Source organism: Cannabis sativa, unplaced genomic scaffold (assembly GCF_029168945.1).
Source record: "Cannabis sativa cultivar Pink pepper isolate KNU-18-1 unplaced genomic scaffold, ASM2916894v1 Contig7, whole genome shotgun sequence".
NCBI classification, from domain to species: Eukaryota; Viridiplantae; Streptophyta; class Magnoliopsida; order Rosales; family Cannabaceae; genus Cannabis; species Cannabis sativa.
Window position 1 is genome coordinate 7,487,493 of NW_026870043.1, and position 19,605 is coordinate 7,507,097.

The following is a 19,605-nucleotide window of genomic DNA, read 5'->3' on the forward strand; positions in this document are numbered from 1 at the left end:
AAGTAGGATTATGATCTTACTTAGGTAATTGTTGAGCAATTAATTAATGAAATACGTTATTTTGGGCCCGGTAATTGTGGAAATTTAGCTATGTGGTTAGCAATGTCACGACATTAAATGAAAGAATTATTTTGAGAATATCCCGGATTAAGTTAGAATTTTAGTAGAATGTCGGATTGGGGAATTAGTAAAATTACCAAAATGCCCCTAGGGTTTTTTTTTTAAAAAAAAATATATTGTGAGAGGGGTAAATTAGGAAATTCAAAGGAATTTTTTTTGACTTTTCTTCTTTTATTTTCTGCTGCCTATTGTTTATTTAAGGAAGGAAATTTTAAAAAAAAAAAAACAAACACTTCACTTAAGTTAGAAAGAAACCTTCCAAGGCAAAGAAGCTTCACTCCTTCTCCTTCTCCTTCTCTTCTCTCTTTCGTGACCTAGAGCTAGCCAAAACCAGGGGATTCATTTGGATTTCTCTCAGCTTTTGAGCAAGTTGGATACCCAAGATCATCCTAGAAGCTTTGAAGGTAAGTTCTTTTCCTTGAGGATTGAAGATTTCACTAATTTAGGTTGGTTTTGGATGAGGGTTGTAGGATTTCGTGGCTGTATGTTTAGTCTGGGTTGTTTTGGTTTTTTTAGGTCTCTTTTTGGGTGTGTTGAAGTTAGTATCATGTGATTTTAATGGCTGTTTAGTTTGAATGCAATTGATTAAGTAATTTGAGCTTGATTTTCATGTGAGATGGTGATTTTGAGGTAAGTGGTGAATTGAGATTGAATGATGTGTTGGATATGTTGTATTTGGTATATTGAACTGCTTCGGAAGTGCAAATTAGGTACGAAATGGTTTTGGTTCGAGTTTGGAGGAGAAAAACCAGAATTTTTCTGCAGCAACCGGTCGACCGGTTGGTTCTGCTGTATCAGAACCGGTCGACCGGTTACAGCAGGGGAAAAATTTCTCGGGTTTTCTCTGAACCGTGTTTAGCTCGGGGTTGAACCTAGTACCTGCCTTTGAATAATTTTGAGTTATTTGAATTATTATATAGATGGTGAAGGCTTAGTCTAATCGGTTTTAAATTAGGGTTTTAATCCGGAATATTATGTTAAGGTATTTATTGTGTTTCAATTGTCGTGACATAGGACCGGGATTGCCTAGCTTGTTTTTCCACCCAGGTCGGCCATATTCTTGACTCCTGAATTAAGGTAAGAAAAGTGGTAAGCACCGTATGTGGTTAAAAATCAATGAATGAATGGAGGTGACCTTAATTATTATCATGATGTTGATTAAAGCTTATTAAGCCTAGGTTATGACCTAGGGTTGGAAACGGTTATTACCGTTATGAGTAATTACTCTTGAAACCGCGGTTAGGTTTCTTACTTATCGTTTGCTTTATCGGGCAACGATAGTGACATATTCAAATTTCGTATGTAACGAGTGGTAAAAAGTGGTACTTTATTAAGTACCAGGAATGTGAGATGTTTAAGGGAATGTTTATTATTATCAAATAGTGAGTAAACATAATGGCATGAAATTAAGTTGATAATCATTTTCTTTCAATTATTGTTTTGATCACTTTCTTGCTGAGTCTCTGTGACTCACTGGTGCTTTATGGTGCAGGTAAAGGAAAGGCTAAAGTCGAGCAACCATGAGTTTATGGTCGCAAAGAAGAATGTACATACCACCGTAGGCAGCCCGATTTACAAGATGCTCTATTTTGATTGTATTTTGGAAAATATAAAGCTTATGTTGTAAAATACTTTGAAACCAGTTTGTAAATATTTTGAAAACAGGGGGACCCCATAAATCATGTTACTTATCTTTTGTTAAACAATTTAAAGGTTGAGTTTTAACTATCAAAAATTTAATTACCCACACTTTTAGTATAATTACATCTTATATAATTATTGGTATTTTAAATAAAGTGCACACACGTGGCGTCCCTGTTGGACAGGGCGTTACAACATGGTATCAGAGCGCCAAGGTTTTTAGATCCTGAAGACTGGTTTGATATGTACATTGGCTGCAAGGACCTGATTGACTCATGGTTTAGTAAGCTTTAAGTTAAAAGATAGCTTGTTAATTTTCTGATTACCTGATTATTTGAATTATTTGGATATTAGAATGTTGTGGAAAGAATTATAATATATGGAAATACTTATCAGCATTGTTATTACTTGGAATGTGATCGCAGGTGTATAGTTATGCACCCAAGGCGGACTGGTAGGGGTACCCGCGAGCTAGCTGGGCTCGGGGCTGCCGGTGAGGGTGAGAACCCTTTACCACCACCTAATTGGGAACAGTTATATGCTGCTATGCAAGAAACTATTCGGCAGCAGGGTGAGCAAATCAGAGAATTAAGAGAGCAGCGAGCTCACCGCTCTAAATCTTAATCCCGATCCTCCGCACCTCTTGTAGTGCCACCGGATGCAGGGAATCGTTTGGAACCATTGTATGAACGGTTCAGGAAGCAGAATCCGCCAGTGTTTGAGGGTGGTGCTGATCCACTCAAAGCGGAGCAATGGATGAGTATGATAACATCCATTTTCGATTTTATGCGAGTTGAAGATAATGACCGGGTCAGGTGTGCTACCTATATGCTACGAGATGATGCCCGTATTTGGTGGGAGATTGTATCTCAGGGCCATGATCTGAATAATATGACCTGGGAAACTTTTCGGGCCTTATTTTATGAGAAGTATTATAATGAGTCTATTAAGGCAAAGAAAGGCAGTAAGAGTTTATACGGTTAACTCAGGGTAGTATGACCGTGACAGAGTATGCTACTAAGTTTGATCGACTGGCAAAGTTTGCCTCAGATGAGGTGGCTACTGAAGCTGCTAGAAAAGCAAAGTTTATTCGGCTGGATGAACACATCACCCGGGATGTGATTGTTGCTTCTAAACAACCGGGGTTGCCCGAACTTATGCTCAGATAGTTGAGTTGGCTTTAGTTTCTGAGGGTGCAGAGGCTCAGATACGAAAGAAAAATATTGCCAGAAGAGATTCATGGAAGCAAACAGCAGGTGCTGGTTCGGGTAGAGGTACTGATTTTGGTGACCGCAGGAAAAGACCTAGTGAATCATCAGCGGCAGGCCCAAACAAAAGATTCCAGGGTAACCAAGGTTTCCGTCGTAGTGGGAATGAAAACTGGCGGACTTTTCCTGAATGTCCGAGGTGTAAAAAGCATCACCTGGACGAGTGTCAGGCTAGGGCCTGTTTCCACTGTGGAATGGTGGGTCATATGAAGAGAAATTGCCCACAATTGCTACGGTTAGAGCAAAAGAAGGATGATACACCCGCTCCTGCCCGAGTGTTTGCCCTGACTCAAGCTGAGGCTGATGCTGGTCCTTCTACCGTGATCGGTCGGCTTTACGTTCTTTGGTACTTTATTGATTGTGTTAATTGATTCGGTGCGACCCATTCTTATATTTCAAGTAGAATAATTGAGTACCGAATAAACCTAGTGATGTGCTTTCTAGAGGTTTTGGAACCTTGTTGCCTACTGGGGAGTTGGTTATCTCCAGCAGGTGGGTTCGATCCCTTCCAGTGTTTGTGGAAGGAAGAGAGTTATCAGTTGATCTGATAGAATTAAATCTGGAGGATTTTGATGTTATTTTGGGGATGGATTGGCTTGCTAAATACAACGCCACCATTGATTGTAAACGAAAGATGGTAACTTTTCAGCCTGAGGGCGAGGACCCCTTTGTATTTGTGGGTAAGATGCAAGGATCTCGGATTCCCTTAATTTCAGCCCTCAAGGCAAGGGATTTGTTGTGTGAGAGGTGCATTGGTTTCTTGGCAAGTGTTGTGGATATTTCCAGGGAACCACTAGCGGGACCGGAGCATGTCCTAGTGGTTCGAGAATTTCTGGATGTGTTCCCAGAAGAGTTACCAGGGTTGCCACCAAAACGTGAAATTGATTTTGAGATTGATTTAATACCGGGGAGCCGAGCCGTTATCGAAAGCTCCCTACAGATGGCACTGCGTAGCCGAAAGAGTTAAAAGTTCAATTACAGGGGATGATGGATTTAAAATTTACTAGACCTAGTACTTCACCTTGGGGTGCACCGGTTTTGTTTGTGAAAAAGAAAGATGGAACATTAAGAATGTGTATAGATTATCGGGAGTTAAACAAATTAACAGTGAAGAACAAGTACCCTCTGCCAAGAATAGATGATTTATTTGATCAGTTGCAAGGTAAAACTGTCTTTTCTAAAATTGATCTTCGATCTGGTTATCACCAACTGAGGATTCGAGAGGAGGATATTCCCAAGACAGCTTTTCGGACCCTGTATGGTCATTATGAATTCCTGGTAATGTCCTTCGGATTAACAAATGCCCCTACAAAGATTTATGGACTTGATGAACCGAGTGTTCAAAGATTTTCTGGATGATTTTGTTATTGTCTTTATCGATGATATTCTAATTTATTCAGACTCGGAAGAGACTCACGAAAGACATCTTCGAATGGTATTACAACGTCTGAGGGAGCATAAGTTGTATGCCAAGTTTAAGAAATGTGAATTCTGGTTACCTCAGGTGAGTTTCTTGGGGCATGTGGTGAGTAAAGATGGTATTTTAGTGGATCCAGTAAAGATTGAAGCAGTGCGTGGTAGCCTCGACCTAAGTCGGAATCGAAGTTAGAAGTTTCGGGGTTAGCGGGTGGTATTACCGAAGATTTGTTGAGGGCTTTGCAAAGATTTCTACGCCTTTAAGCGAGTTGACCCGAAAGAATTGTAAGTTTGTTTGACTGACAAGTGTGAAGGTAGTTTCCAGGAATTGAAGCAAAGGTTGATTACCGCTCCGGTGCTAACCTTACCAAAAGGTGATGAAAAGTTTGTGATTTATTGTGATGCATCCAAACAAGGGTTAGGTTGTGTTCTTATGCAGTCAGGGAAAGTGATTGCTTATGCATCCAGACAATTGAAGGAGTATGAACAACGATATCCTACCCATGATATTGAATTAGCAGCGGTTGTCTTTGCACTAAAAGTTTGGCGTCACTATCTATACGGTGAGAAGTGTGAAATTTATACAGATCACAAAAGCCTCAAGTACTTTTTCACTCAGAAGGATTTAAATATGAGGCAACGACGATGGTTAGAACTGGTCAAAGATTATGACTGCGAGATTCTCTACCACCCTGGTAAAGCAAATGTGGTAGCGGATGCTCTAAGTCGGAAAGGACCAGGGCAAGTTTGTGAACTAAAGGAAATCTCAGCAAAGTTGGCTGAGGATATGACGAGAGCGGGAATTGAATTTGTAATTGGAAAACTTGCTAATATCACCATACAGTCTAACCTATTGGAAAGAATTAGAGTAGCCCAACAAGGTGACCTTGAGCTACAGGGACATAAGGAGAAGTTAGAGGCTAGATTGGCAAGAGACTTTTCGTGCTTATCTGATGGGTTGTTGCGATACAAAAACAGAATCTGTGTACCGGTTGATAAAGAAATCAGACAAGAGATTCTTGATGAATCTCATACTACACCGTACTCCTTACACCCGGGAACAACCAAGATGTATCATGATGTGAAAGCTTTATACTGGTGGCCGGGTATGAAGAGGGATATTGTTGAATATGTGTCAAAATGCTTAACCTGTCAACAAATTAAAGCAGAACACCAAAGGCCGGCAGGTTTACTGCAACCTCTAAAGATTCCTGAATGGAAATGGGAAGACATCACCATGGATTTTGTGGTAGGATTGCCCAGAACAGTAGGGTATTATGATTCTATTTGGGTGATAGTGGATCGATATACGAAGTCTGCTCACTTTCTCCCGGTGAGGACAACGTATACAGTGGATCAATATGCTGATTTGTATATTAAGGAGATAGTTCGACTTCATGGTGCCCCAAAGTCGATAGTTTCAGATCGAGATCCAAAATTTACATCCAAATTCTGGGAAAGTTTACAGCAAGCAATGGGTACTAAGTTGAAATTCAGTACAGCTTTTCATCCTCAAACCGATGGTCAATCTGAAAGGACTATCCAGATACTTGAGGATATGTTGAGAGCATGTGTAATGGACTTTGAAGGTTCTTGGAACAAGTACCTACCTCTGATTGAGTTTTCTTATAACAATAGTTATTAGAGTACCATTGGCATGGCTCCGTATGAGATACTTTATGGAAGGAAATGTCGATCACCTATTCACTGGGATGAGGCTGGTGAACGTAGATATCTTGGACCAGAAGCTGTCCAAAGAACGAGCGAGGCTATTGAAAAGATTCGAGCTCGTATGCTTGCTTCCCAAAGTAGACAGAAAAGCTACGCAGATCCAAAGCGTAGAGATGTTGAATTCCAAGTTGGGGATTTTGTTTTTCTTCGGGTGTCCCCAATGAAGGGAATTCGAAGGTTCGGGAAGAAGGGAAAGTTGAGTCCCAGATTTATTGGTCCATTTGAGATTCTTGAGAAAGTAGGTCAGGTAGCTTATCGGTTGGCTCTACCTCCTGCTTTATCTGGAGTTCATAACGTGTTTCATGTCTCGATGCTTCGGAAATATGTATCTGATACAACTCATATCTTAAGTTATGAAGACATTGAGCTTCAAACCGACCTGTCGTATGAAGAACAACCAGTACAGATCTTAGACAGGAAAGAAAAGGTGTTGCGAAACAAGACTATTCCACTAGTCAAAGTGTTGTGGCGGAACAGCAAAGTTGAAGAAGCGACTTGGGAATTAGAGTCGCAGATGCGGGAGCTATATCCCGAGCTTTTCAGGTAAATTTCGAGGACGAAATTCCTATAAGTGGGGGATAGTTGTAATATCCCAGAAAATAAATAATATTTAAATGGACATATTTTATTAAATATGTAATTACTTGGGAAATGAAGTAGGATTATGATCTTACTTAGGTAATTGTTGAGCAATTAATTAATGAAATACGTTATTTTGGGCCCGGTAATTGTGGAAATTTAGCTATTTGGTTAGCAATGTCACGACATTAAATGAAAGAATTATTTTGAGAATATCCCGGATTAAATTAGAATTTTAGTAGAATGTCGGATTTGGGAATTAGTAAAATTACCAAAATGCCCCTAGGGTTTTTTTTTAAAAAAAATATATTGTGAGAGGGGTAAATTAGGAAATTCAAAGGAATTTTTTTTGACTTTTCTTCTTTTATTTTCTGCTGCCTATTGTTTATTTAAGGAAGGAAATTTTAAAAAAAAAAACAAACACTTCACTTAAGTTAGAAAGAAACCTTCCAAGGCAAGGAAGCTTCACTCCTTCTCCTTCTCCTTCTCTTCTCTCTTTCGTGACCTAGAGCTAGCCAAAACCAGGGGATTCATTTGGATTTCTCTCAGCTTTTGAGCAAGTTGGATACCCAAGATCATCCTAGAAGCTTTGAAGGTAAGTTCTTTTCCTTGAGGATTGAAGATTTCACTAATTTAGGTTGGTTTTGGATGAGGGTTGTAGGATTTCGTGGCTGTATGTTTAGTCTGGGTTGTGATGGTGTTTTTAGGTCTCTTTTTGGGTGTGTTGAAGTTAGTATCATGTGATTTTAATGGCTGTTTAGTTTGAATGCAATTGATTAAGTAATTTGAGCTTGAATTTCATGTGAGATGGTGATTTTGAGTTAAGTGGTGAACTGAGATTGAATGATGTGTTGGATATGTTGTATTTGGTATATTGAACTGTTCTGGAAGTGCAAATTAGGTCTTAAATGGTTTTGGTTCGAGCTGGAGGAGAAAAACCAGTATTTTTCTGGTTCGGCGAGAACCGGTCGACCGGTTGGTTCTGCTGTATCAGAACCGGTCGACCGGTTACAGCAGGGGAAAAATTTCTCGGGTTTTCTCTGAACCGTGTTTAGCTCGGGGTTGAACCTAGTACCTGCCTTTGAATAATTTTGAGTTATTTGAATTATTATATAGATGGTGAAGGCTTAGTCTAATCGGTTTTAAATTAGGGTTTTAATCCGGAATATTATGTTAAGGTATTTATTGTGTTTCAATTGTCGTGACATAGGACCGGGATTGCCTAGCTTGTTTTTCCACCCAGGTCGGCCATATTCTTGACTCCTGAATTAAGGTAAGAAAAGTGGTAAGCACCGTATGTGGTTAAAAATCAATGAATGAATGGAGGTGACCTTAATTATTATCATGATGTTGATTAAAGCTTATTAAGCCTAGGTTATGACCTAGGGTTGGAAACGGTTATTACCGTTATGAGTAATTACTCTTGAAACCGCGGTTAGGTTTCTTACTTATCGTTTGCTTTATCGGGCAACGATAGTGACATATTCAGCTCGTATGTAACGAGTGGTAAAAAGTGGTACTTTATTAAGTACCAGGAATGTGAGATGTTTAAGGGAATGTTTATTATTATCAAATAGTGAGTAAGCATAATGGCATGAGTTTAAGTTGATAATCATTTTCTTTCAATTATTGTTTTGATCACTTTCTTGCTGAGTCTCTGTGACTCACTGGTGCTTTATGGTGCAGGTAAAGGAAAGGCTAAAGTCGAGCAACCATGACTTTATGGTCGCAGCAGCAATGTACATACCAGCCGTAGGCAGCCCAGTTTACAGGATGCTCTATTTTGATTGTATTTTGGAAAATATAAAGCTTATGTTGTAAAATACTTTGAAACCAGTTTGTAAATATTTTGAAAACAGGGGGACCCCATAAATCATGTTACTTATCTTTTGTTAAACAATTTAAAGGTTGAGTTTTAACTATCAAAAATTTAATTACCCACACTTTTAGTATAATTACATCTTATATAATTATTGGTATTTTAAATAAAGTGCACACACGTGGCGTCCCTGTTGGACAGGGCGTTACAGTTCACATGATTTATTTCATGATTATATGTACATAATGTATAAATTCATCTGAAACCCTTTTCACATACTTGATCCTGTTTATTGTGTCGTCAACATATTGGAAAGTAAACATGACTATGTGAATAAAGTTTCCTAGATTTATCAGACACAGGGTTTTACTGATATGATAATCTACAACAGAGTTTACTTGCAATTGGAGAAATGCTATGTTCTTTCTAGAGCATTGGTTACAGTAAAGCTCAGGTTGGATGCATGGAGTATGCATCGGAAGGGACCAATATTGAACTTTGACTTAGATTTATTAAACTTACCGTAATATCTATTCAAGTCAATATCGCCTAGTTGATCCTAGATCAAATGATCTTAATCCTGTTATGATTAGGCTCAATCTCAAGAGGCTATTCCTTTTCTTTGATTTGTTAGTTAAGCCTACTTTTGGGTCAGTGTGATACATACATTTTTGGAACACAGTAGTGCAATTGAGTGGGAGCGCTAACATAAACATGGAATCTATAGCTTCTATCTAACAAATAGTAAGTAAAGGATGATCTCCTTCGAGCTTGACCAAACGAAAATAAATGCTGGAGATCTCATTTAACATTGTAGGGTGTAATGGTAATCTAATCCCTTTACAGTGTAGATCATTCATATAGAGGATCATTGATCAAATAAGGATTATAACAATGGATAACTAATGATGTGTCTATATGGTGGAACATATAGAGCATTCTATATACTGAGAGTACAATTCTACGTTCTATGCCTGGATTCAACGAAGAATTAATAAGTCAGTGAATTTAGGTTGTAAATTCTTGATCTGCTTATTGGAAGCTCGGTTATATAGACCCATGGTCCCCCCACTAGTTGAGAGAATATTGCTTGTAAAACACATATAATTGGTTTATATTAATCAATTATAATTCTCAAATTAGACTATGTCTATTTGTGAATTTTTCACTAAGTAAGGGCGAAATTGTAAAGAAAGAGTTTTAGGGGCATATTTGTTAATTATGATACTTTGTATGGTTCAATTAATAAATATGATAAGTGACAATATTATTTAATAATTATTTATAGTTATTAAATAGTTAGAATTGGCATTTAAATGGTTGAATTAAAAAATTGGCGTTTTTGAGAAAATCAGATGCAGATTTGAGAAAACTGCAAAATCCAAGTAAGGCCCATTACACTACATGGCCGGCCACTTGGAATGATTTTTTAAACTGATATTTTCATTATTTTAATGCCAAATAATTCATTATTTTAAACTGATATTTTCATTACACTAAAATTTCACACTTTTCATTCAGAAAAAACTGAGCCACTCTCTCTCCCTATCTTTGGCCGACCACTCCCTCTCCCTCTTCTTCCTAAATATTTCGAAATTCTTAGTCTTAGAGTAGTGCCCACACACAGCAAGTGATACCTCAATCATAGTGAGGAAGATCGTGAAGAAAGACTTTCAGCAAGAAGGAGTTTCAGCACTAAAGAATCAGAGAAAGAGATCCAGGTTCAGATATTGATAATGCTCTTCTACAGAAAGGAATCAAGGGCTAGATATCTGAACGGAAGGAGTCATATTATTCCGCTGCGCCCAATTTAAGGTTTACTAAACTTTATATGTGTTTATTTCATCGTTTTAGAAAGTTCATATTTAGGGTGTTAATCAACATACTTGTGAGTAGATCTAAGATCCTGGTAAAATAATTTCCAACAAAATACTACTACTTGGTCTTCCTTGAGTTGGTAAACACAAGGTTCATCTTCATTCTGAAGAAAGCTGTAGGTCTTGATGATTTCATCAAACCTTTTATTCAATGAGCGAGAAGCTTGCTTAAGTCCATAGATAGACCTATTTAATTTGCAAACTTTCTTTTCTTGCCCTGGAAGAACATAGCCTTCTGGTTGCTCCATATAGATGGTTTCTTCAAGTACCCCATTAAGGAAGGCAGTCTTGACATCCATTTGCCAGATTTCATAATCGAAAGCAGCAGCTATGGAGAGAAGAATTCAGATGGATTTGAGCATGGCAACAGGACTAAAAGTTTCCTCATAGTACACACCTTCTCTTTGGATATAACCCTTGGCTACAAGTCTAGCTTTAAAAGTTTCGACTTCGCCTCCAGCTCCTCTTTTCTTCTTGTAAACCCACTTACATCCGATTGGACGATAGTCATCGGGTGCGTCTACATATTCCCAGACTTTGTTCTTTTTCATGGAATCCATTTCGGAATCCATGCCGGCTGACCATCATTTCCGTTGCGGACTAGCCATTGCCTGTTTATAGGTTAATGGGTCGTCTTCAATACCGTCACCAACGACCATATTGATTTCACCATCCAAGCCATAACGAGCTGGTTTTGTTGAAACCGTCCCACTACGACGAGGAGCGGTGATCTTCTGAACAGGAACTTTGGTAGTAGTTTTCTCAGTTGGTTCGACTGAGGGAGTGGGATTGTCCTCTTCTTGAGTGGAAGAGGACGGAACATTGGAAGGAGTTATATTTGAAAGCATTTCCTCTAAAACAACTTTACTTTTCGGTTTGTTGTCTTTAATATAGTTTTCTTAAAGGAAAGTAGCATTTGTAGAAACAAACACTTTGTTATCCTTGTGACTATAAAATAGTCCACCCCTAGTCTCTTTAGAATTTCCGACAAACATGCACACTTCAGTTCATGATTCAAGTTTGCCTTCTTTCTTTCTCAAGACATGAGCAGGGCACCCCCAAATTCTGTAGTGGCGTAAACTAGGTGTACGACCATTCCAAAGTTCGACGGGTGTCTTAGGGAGTGCTTTACATGGAAAAAAATTTAAAACGTCATTAGCCATCTGTATAGCATATCCCTAGAAGGAAGTAGACAAAGTTGAATAACTCAGCATAGACCTAACCATTTCCAAAAGAGTGCGATTTCTTCTTTCTACAACTCCAATTTTGTTGTGGAGTGCCTGGGCAGTGTATTGGGATTCAATTCCAAGTTCAATTAAATGATCTTTGAACTGCATATCCATATATTCTCCACCCCTATCAGTTCGCAAGATCTTTAATGTTTTACCTAATTGGTTTTGAGCCAAAGCATGAAATTCTTGAAACTTTTCAAACGTTTCAGATTTCTTTTGCATTAGGTAAAGAAAACTATATCTAGAGTAATCGTCAATGAAAGTGACAAAATACTCATAACCACCTCGGGCTTTTACATTCAAAGGTCCGCAGACATCGGAATGCACTAACCCTAGGGGTTGTTTGGCACGCTCTCCCTTTGCAGAGAAAGAACTGTTGCCCCTAATTTTGCCCAATATACGTGGACCAATCAGACAAAGACACGTGGATCAAGCAATTCACAATATTTGCTAAGTCTTTATGCCATAATGTAACGTCCCGGACGTAGGTCCCGGAGAAGGCATGTGGAACTCAACATGCTCCCGGAAGCTCATATAACGCTAAGGCGTCTCCGCGAGGTGTCAGGTTTCTCCTGAGCAATCAAGTCGCATTAAATGCCGCATGGGAGGAAGCGTGTTGGGACTGCTACACGCAATAAAGTCTGACGGCACAACCTCCAACCTGCAGCGCCACAGTAATGATCATTTAAGTCTAGCGACGGCTACACTGTGAAGAGTCACGTCAATCAAAAGGCAATAAGGACATTCCACATAAAAACCCTACAGCACCTAGGGATTTGACCATGCATTACCCATGGTATATTCATTGGGAATACCCAACTTTATGGATACTTACAGATACACTTGTAAGGACAATTCTAGGGATTACCCCACCAAAAACACTATAAATACCCCTTCAAAGCTCATTAAATGGGATCGAGAATCTTGGGCTGCATATGAGCAAGTAGAGTAAATACTCCCCAAGAACATTCTCTGTATTTATAAGGGTGAAATTCTCCCAAGTATAATCTCTGTATTAAATACATCCATAAATCACAAAGAGTCGTGGACTAAGGCTCATTAACGCCCCAACCACGTAAAAATCCTTCTCTCACTTTCTTACAGCTCAATAATTTTATAATATTTTATTAGTTGCCGAAAATCTCGGTCAACATTTTGGTGCTTTCAGTGAGAGCTGAAGAAAGCCACTGTAAACAAACACTTGACTTCACAAACATGGTGGAGACTAGAAGTACTCGTCAGCCTCACCCTCTTGAAGACGCTCAAGACCCGAATGAGGAAGATGTAGCCTCAAGAGCAGCACAGGAGTCTGAGGAAGAAGAAACAATCCCCGATGATGACTACGAGGGAAACCTCGACGAGTAGGCCTATGACGAAGGTAGTTACTCAGAACTGGTGCTTCTCAGACAAAAAGCTGTCGATCACGAAGCCGAGATCGAAGCTTAGAAAGCGCAAAACCAGAAAATGCAAGAAGTGATGCTGGCCATGCAAAAAGCCATGGAGGCAGCTAGCATTCACGTGCACCCCAAGGCAATGACTGCTGGACTTGACAAGGAGCCAGCGACGTCTTCGCCTAGTTCCCAACAGTAGAAATCTAGGGAGCCTAGCCCTATAAGATACCCTGCTGAAGGGAATCAAACAAAGAACCCTACTTCTACACCAGGGCGAAAGAAAAAGGCGCAGGATCCGCGAAAGGTCCGCTCAGATTTCCCTAAAGGGAAAGGTCCGCAGAGGGGCAAGCCCCAAAAAGGGAGCTTTGGCCCTCAGGATCGAGGGGACCGAAAAAGCGTTTTCGTGCACCAAGAACCCGGGGGTAGAGGGAGAAGAGGACAGAAGTGTCCTCCCGTTGATCTGAGAAATCAAATCAATGGGAACCAAGGTGATCTCGGAGATCACCTTGACCAAAAAAGATACGGACCCGTGGTCTCCACGGGTACGTTAAATGAAGGAATTATGGCGGAACTCGCCATACTTCGAAAAGACATTGCCCGAGTCTCCCAGAGACAGAAAGGAGATGACTCCGACTCAGACAGCGAGGATCGAGAGCCCTGTGCTAAGCACATCTTAGAGGCGGAGCTCCCTAAGAACTTCAAGATGCCCGAAATGGCAGCTTATACCGGGAACTCCGACCCTAGCGACCATTTGTCGCGGTTCAACCGTGTCATGACGGTCATGAGGGTCAGCAATGACGCCAAATGTCTGTGCTTCCCACTTACCCTAAGTGGGTCCGCGGAGGAATGGTTCAAAAAACTGGAACCAGGATCCGTGGGCTGTTGGAACAAACTACAGACCAACTTCCAGAGACAGTTTGTCGCCGCAAGAAAGGTGAATCTGGAGGTCAGTGCCTTGACTAATATCAAGCAACTCCCCACCGAGACCTTGAAGAATTATATAAAGAGGTTCCGAGAGGAAGCCTCGAAAACCAAGAAAGTTGACGACGGACAACAACTTGCACTTCTCCAAGCAGGCATCCGTACTGGGACTCCTTTCTGGAACGAACTGCAGCAAGAAGGAGCTGCTAGCCTTCAGGACTTCCAAAAGAGAGTCCAAAAATATATCAACCTCGAAGAAGCCCAAATCGTGGCTTACGGAGGATACTATCCCACCGGAATAACAGGGTACATGCCCGGAGTATCGCCCTCGGGTACTACCCCGATCGCAACTCCACAAGCAAGTGGCATACAATTCTCTACTACCCCCGGATATAGCCAGGGCCAAGCCTTGGCACCAGCATCATCCCATTTTGGCAACCCGTCCGGAGTGAATGGACAAGCTCCTTCACACTCTGCTCCGGCTGCTAGCCTGGCAGGCCCTTCCCAGGGTTCGAGGAGTAAAAGATCCTCCAAGGGCAGCACCTGGACGGGAGAAAAGCGCCAAAAAAGGGGGTGCACCCCCCAGTATACTCAATACACAGAGTTGTCGGACTCCCAAGAGCGTGTGTACTTTGCTACGAGGCAAAATACACACTACTGGAGACCACAACCGTTGTACAAAGATAGCTCCCGGAGAGATCCGAGCAAGAGATGCGAGTACCACAACGACATCGGTCATAGCACCAATGAATGTAAGAATCTCAAGGACGAGATCGAAAATCTAATCCGATTAGGCCACCTCTACGAGTGGATCAAAAATAGGTTGCCCCACCTCAATCCGGGTCAGGCGACTGTGGGTATGCCTCAGGGAACACTGGGGGGTAGAGCAGGGTCATTGGCTCCAGCTGCTCCCACGGGCGACGCCCAGCATATCCCCGGTCTGCCGCCCCGGCCTAATGGGAGGGTAGCCATGATCTCCGGAGGTCCCCATATCGGAGGAACTACTCGCAAGGAGCTTAAGCGATACGCAGGGGCCGCGAAACACAATGAGGTGTCGGAAGTTACTCAACTCCCAGCTCAAAGGCCCCTGTTGATGGACCAACCCATCACGTTCACGAAAGAAGATGCCAAGACGGTGCGCTTCCCTCATCATGACCCATTGGTCATAGAGACCCCCATCGCGAATAAAGTGGTGGCCAGAGTCTTAATTGACGACGGGAGTTCCGTGAACCTACTCTTAAAAGAAGCCTTCACCGCGATAGGCTTGACGGACCGGGACCTCTCACCCAGTGGGTCCCAGCTCACAGGGTTTAACGGGACGACACTTATCCCAATGGGATAAGTAAGGCTCCCAGTCACCTTGTGCCCGGACACCCCCCAGAGCACATTCAAATAGTGCACCTTCGTAGTGGTGGACTGTCTGACAGCCTACAACGCGATCCTCGGCCGACCGGCCTTGGTGGACTTTGGCGCAGTCACATCGATTCAGCACCTGTGCCTAAAGTTCCCAACCCGGGAGGCCGGAATCGGAACTGTGAGGGGAAACCAGGGGGAAGCAAGACAATGTTACAATGTCGCAACCCACCTGGCCATGCTGATGGTCCGGGAGTCAGCTGAGCCAGAAGTGGCTGAAGAGGATGAGTTGGACCCCCGTGTGGGGTCTGAAAGAATTGTGGAACCAATGGAGGACATCGAGGAAGTATCAGTGTGCGACCTCGACTCCACCAAAGTACTCCGGCTAGGGAAGAACCTAGATCTCGAGGAAAAAGAAAAAATAATAAAAACACTGAAGGGTGCAATCGACATCTTTGCATGGCGCCAAGATGACATGACTGGCATAAGCCCTCATGTCATCACCCACGTACTACACCTCAATCCGAACATGCCCCCCGTCCAGCAAAAGCGACGCCCGCTCGACTTGGTGAAAGCCGAAGCTCTAGAGAAAGAGGTGGAAAAACTTTTGACTAACGGCATGATCCGCGACGTATACTATCCGGAGTGGCTGGCCAATCCGGTCCTGGTGCCCAAGCCGAAAAGAACTTGGCGAGTTTGTATAGATTTCACTGATCTAAACAAAGCTTGTCCAAAGGACTGCTTCCCGCTGCCCAGGATCGACCAGATGGTAGATGCCACTTCTGGATTCAAACTGCTATCCTTCATGGACGCCTATGCTGGGTACAGTCAAATAAAAATGCATACGACAGACCAGGAGTGCACTAGCTTCAGGACCGATAAGGGGGTATACTGTTACTTAGTTATGCCCTTCAGACTGAAAAATGCCAGAGCAACCTATCAAAGAATGGTTAACCGAATGTTTAAAGGCCTCGTGGGGCGAAACATTGAGGTTTACGTAGACGACATGCTCGTCAAATCCAAAGCATGCAACAGCCATGCAAGCGACTTAGAAGAATGCTTCGAAGTGGTCCGGAGATACGGTATGAAGCTCAACCCAAAGAAATGCACCTTTGGGGTCAAATCAGGAAAGTTCCTGGGCTTCATCGTCAGTCAAAGGGGGATTGAGGCAAATCCAGAAAAAATCCAGGCTCTCCTGAGCATGCCATCCCCCAAAAAACATAAAGATGTGCAGAGCCTGACCGGAAAGGTAGCTGCTTTAAGCCGCTTCATCTCACGGTCCACGGACAAGTGCATACCCTTCTTCAACGTGCTAAAGAAGCGCCAAAAGTTCGAATGGTCGGACGAGTGCGAGGAGGCATTCAAAAAGCTAAAAGAGCACATGGCCAAGCCTCCTATCTTATCAAAACCCGTCCTCGGAGAAGACCTATTTCTTTATTTGGCTGTCTCCGAACACGCGGTCATCGCTGCCCTAGTCTGGGAAGAAGAGAAAACTCAGCATCACGTGTACTATGTCAGCAAGCGCATGATAGGGGCCGAAACAAGATACCTAGTCATTGAAAAACTGGTGTTTTGCCTCCTGATGGCGTCAAGGAAGTTGAGGCCATACTTCCAAGCACATCCGATCAAAATTCTGACCAATCACCCGCTCCGACAAGTCCTCCAAAAACCTGAAGCGTCCGGAAGACTCCTCAGTGGGCAATGGAGCTAAGTCAATTCGACTTGCCCTACATGCCCCGAATTTCTATAAAAGGCCAAGCCTTGGCGGACTTCATTACTGAATGCAACGAAGCCGAGGCAACCGCGAATACGCCGGTACCGCCAATCCCCACATGGAGAGTATTTGTAGACGGAGCCTCTAATGAAAACGGTTCTGGAGCCGGAGTGGCTATGATATCACCAACCGGACTACGACTCCAGGCGGCCCTACAGTTTGACTTCGCAGCTTCAAACAATGAGGCCGAATATGAAGCCCTCATAGCAGGGCTGAAAGAGTGGAAGTCTATAGTGATTCCCAACTGGTCGTAAACCAGGTATCCAGAGAATATCAAACACGCGGCGAGCGAATGGCCACGTACGTAACAATAGTCCGAGAGCTGCTCCACGAGTTCACGGACTACAAAATAGAAAGAATCCCCTGGGAAAAGAATGCTCACGCGGACTGTCTGGCTAAGTTAGCCTCGGATAGCGAAATCGAAGAGCTGGGGGTAGTACCAGTGGAACGCTTGGCAGGGCCAAGCATCAAAATAAAAGAGACCACGCTAACGGTTGGGCAAGAACCCAGCTGGATGGTCCCCATCATAAAATGCATAACAAAAGGTGAGTTGCCACAAGAAAGGGCACTGTCTCGGAAGATTCAGTATCAGGCTCATCGTTATGTAATGATGGATCAAATTCTCTACCGAAGAGGACTCAGCATGCCTTATTTAATGTGTGTATCGGACCCTGAGGCTAGACAAATCATGCTAGAGGTCCATGAAGGGTTCTGTGGAGATCATACGGGAGGACCCAGTCTCTCAAAGAAAATATTGAGACAAGGGTACTTCTGGCCAACAATGAAAAAAGATTGCATAGACTATGTCCAAAAGTGTGATTCGTGCCAAAGGTACGCGAACATACCAAGAGCTCCTCCAAATGAAATCACCCTGATGACTAGTCCCTGGCCCTTCGCGGTATGGGGAATAGATCTTATTGGGTCCCTGCCAACAGGAAAAGGAGGATTAAAGTATGCAATAGTAGCATTCACCAAATGGACGGAGGCTGAGCCTATGAAGACGATAACTGCTAAAAAAGCACTGGACTTTGTTATTAAAAACATAGTGTGTCGATATGGCTTGCCTCACAAAATAGTCTCTGACAATGGAAAGCAATTCGATTGTGAGGAATTTACTGACTTCTGCAACCAACAGGGAGTAGTGAAAAGCTTCTCCGCGGTGGCCAGACCACAAACAAACGGTCAAGCGGAAGCAGTCAATAAAATCCTAAAGGTCACCTTGAAGAAAAAGCTACTGGCCTGCAAAAACAAATGGCCTGAAGAGTTGCCAAGAGTGTTATGGGCCTACGGACGACCCCCAGAACCACGACCGGTCACTCGCCTTTTTCAATGGCGTACGGTTGTGAAGCGATGGTCCCGGTAGCCAAAAGTGTAACTTAGACTTTGTTTAAAGAGTTTGTACCGTCCAAATGTATACCTCCTCCACATGTTTAAAAAAAACTGAGTGCCTTAAAAACAAAGTTTCTATGCCACTCAGGGGGGTACTAGGGTATATCGCACGGACAGACAGAAAACAAACTAAGTAAAATATCCTGACCCAAAGGGCAGGTGAAAAAAAAGTATGCACAAAAATAAAAGGCATAAGTATAAAAATCCCGATCCAAAGGACAGGTCAAAAAAGAGAAATATGTGTGGCAAAAGAGATCACATATAAACATCCTAGCCTAAAGGGCAGGTCAAAATATATACAAATGGCCCGAGGACAGGCCTTAAAAATTGTCTCCCCTTTAAATAAAAAACAGCTACATAAATGTATTGTCTAAAAGTAGCTGTATGTAAATACATATATATAAAAAGAAAAAATATATAAAAGAAGTGGGTGGAATCCTGGTTGTACTGGGCTAATCTCGAGCGGCTCAGTCAATGCGCGGAGGAAGGCGAGGTCCGATACGCGCCTCTACCATGGCATCAAGCTTCTTCTTCTTCTCCCGAAATTTGGCAATCATTTCCTCAGGTTTGGGGTAGAAGGTAAGCTTGATATTTTGGTTGTTGGTAGACCAAGCCATGAAGACTCCTCATCGAAGCGCTTAGGGCACCTGCCGCAGGAAACAGGAGACAGAAGCTCTGCTCTTTTTGCCTTCTTGGAGGCTTGTTCCTTGAAGTCCCTGAGCTCCTTCAGCTCCGCGGCTAGAGCGGCCCTGGACTCTAAGTTTGCTTGGTGAGTTTCCTCTAAGGATCTCACCTTGGCAACCATCTCGTCCAAGGCTTCCCTGGCCTCCCGGAGCTCCCGCTTGGCCTTTGCAGCGGCCTCACCTTCCGCCCTCAGCTCCTCTTGGTGCTTGGCCTCCAGCCTGTCCCTCCGCTGGGCCTCATCCCGGATCATGGCCTCCGCCTGGGCTTCCCTCCGCTTGGCCTCCTCCTCATTGGCCTTGGCAGCAGCCTCCCGGCGCTCAGCAGCCTCCTGATAAAGCTGCCTCTCCACAGTAAGATCTTGAAGGACCTTCCTGACTTCGTTGATGTCCCCAAAGTCAGACATAACAAAG

General features: G+C 42.7%; 1 protein-coding gene across 1 annotated transcript in view; it reads left to right on the forward strand.

Annotated features, from left to right (window-relative positions):
* LOC133033401 (uncharacterized) overlaps window positions 1–19,605 on the forward strand; it is a 55,687-nt gene that overhangs the window by 24,055 nt on the left and 12,027 nt on the right. The gene's annotated exons all lie outside the window — the stretch shown is intronic.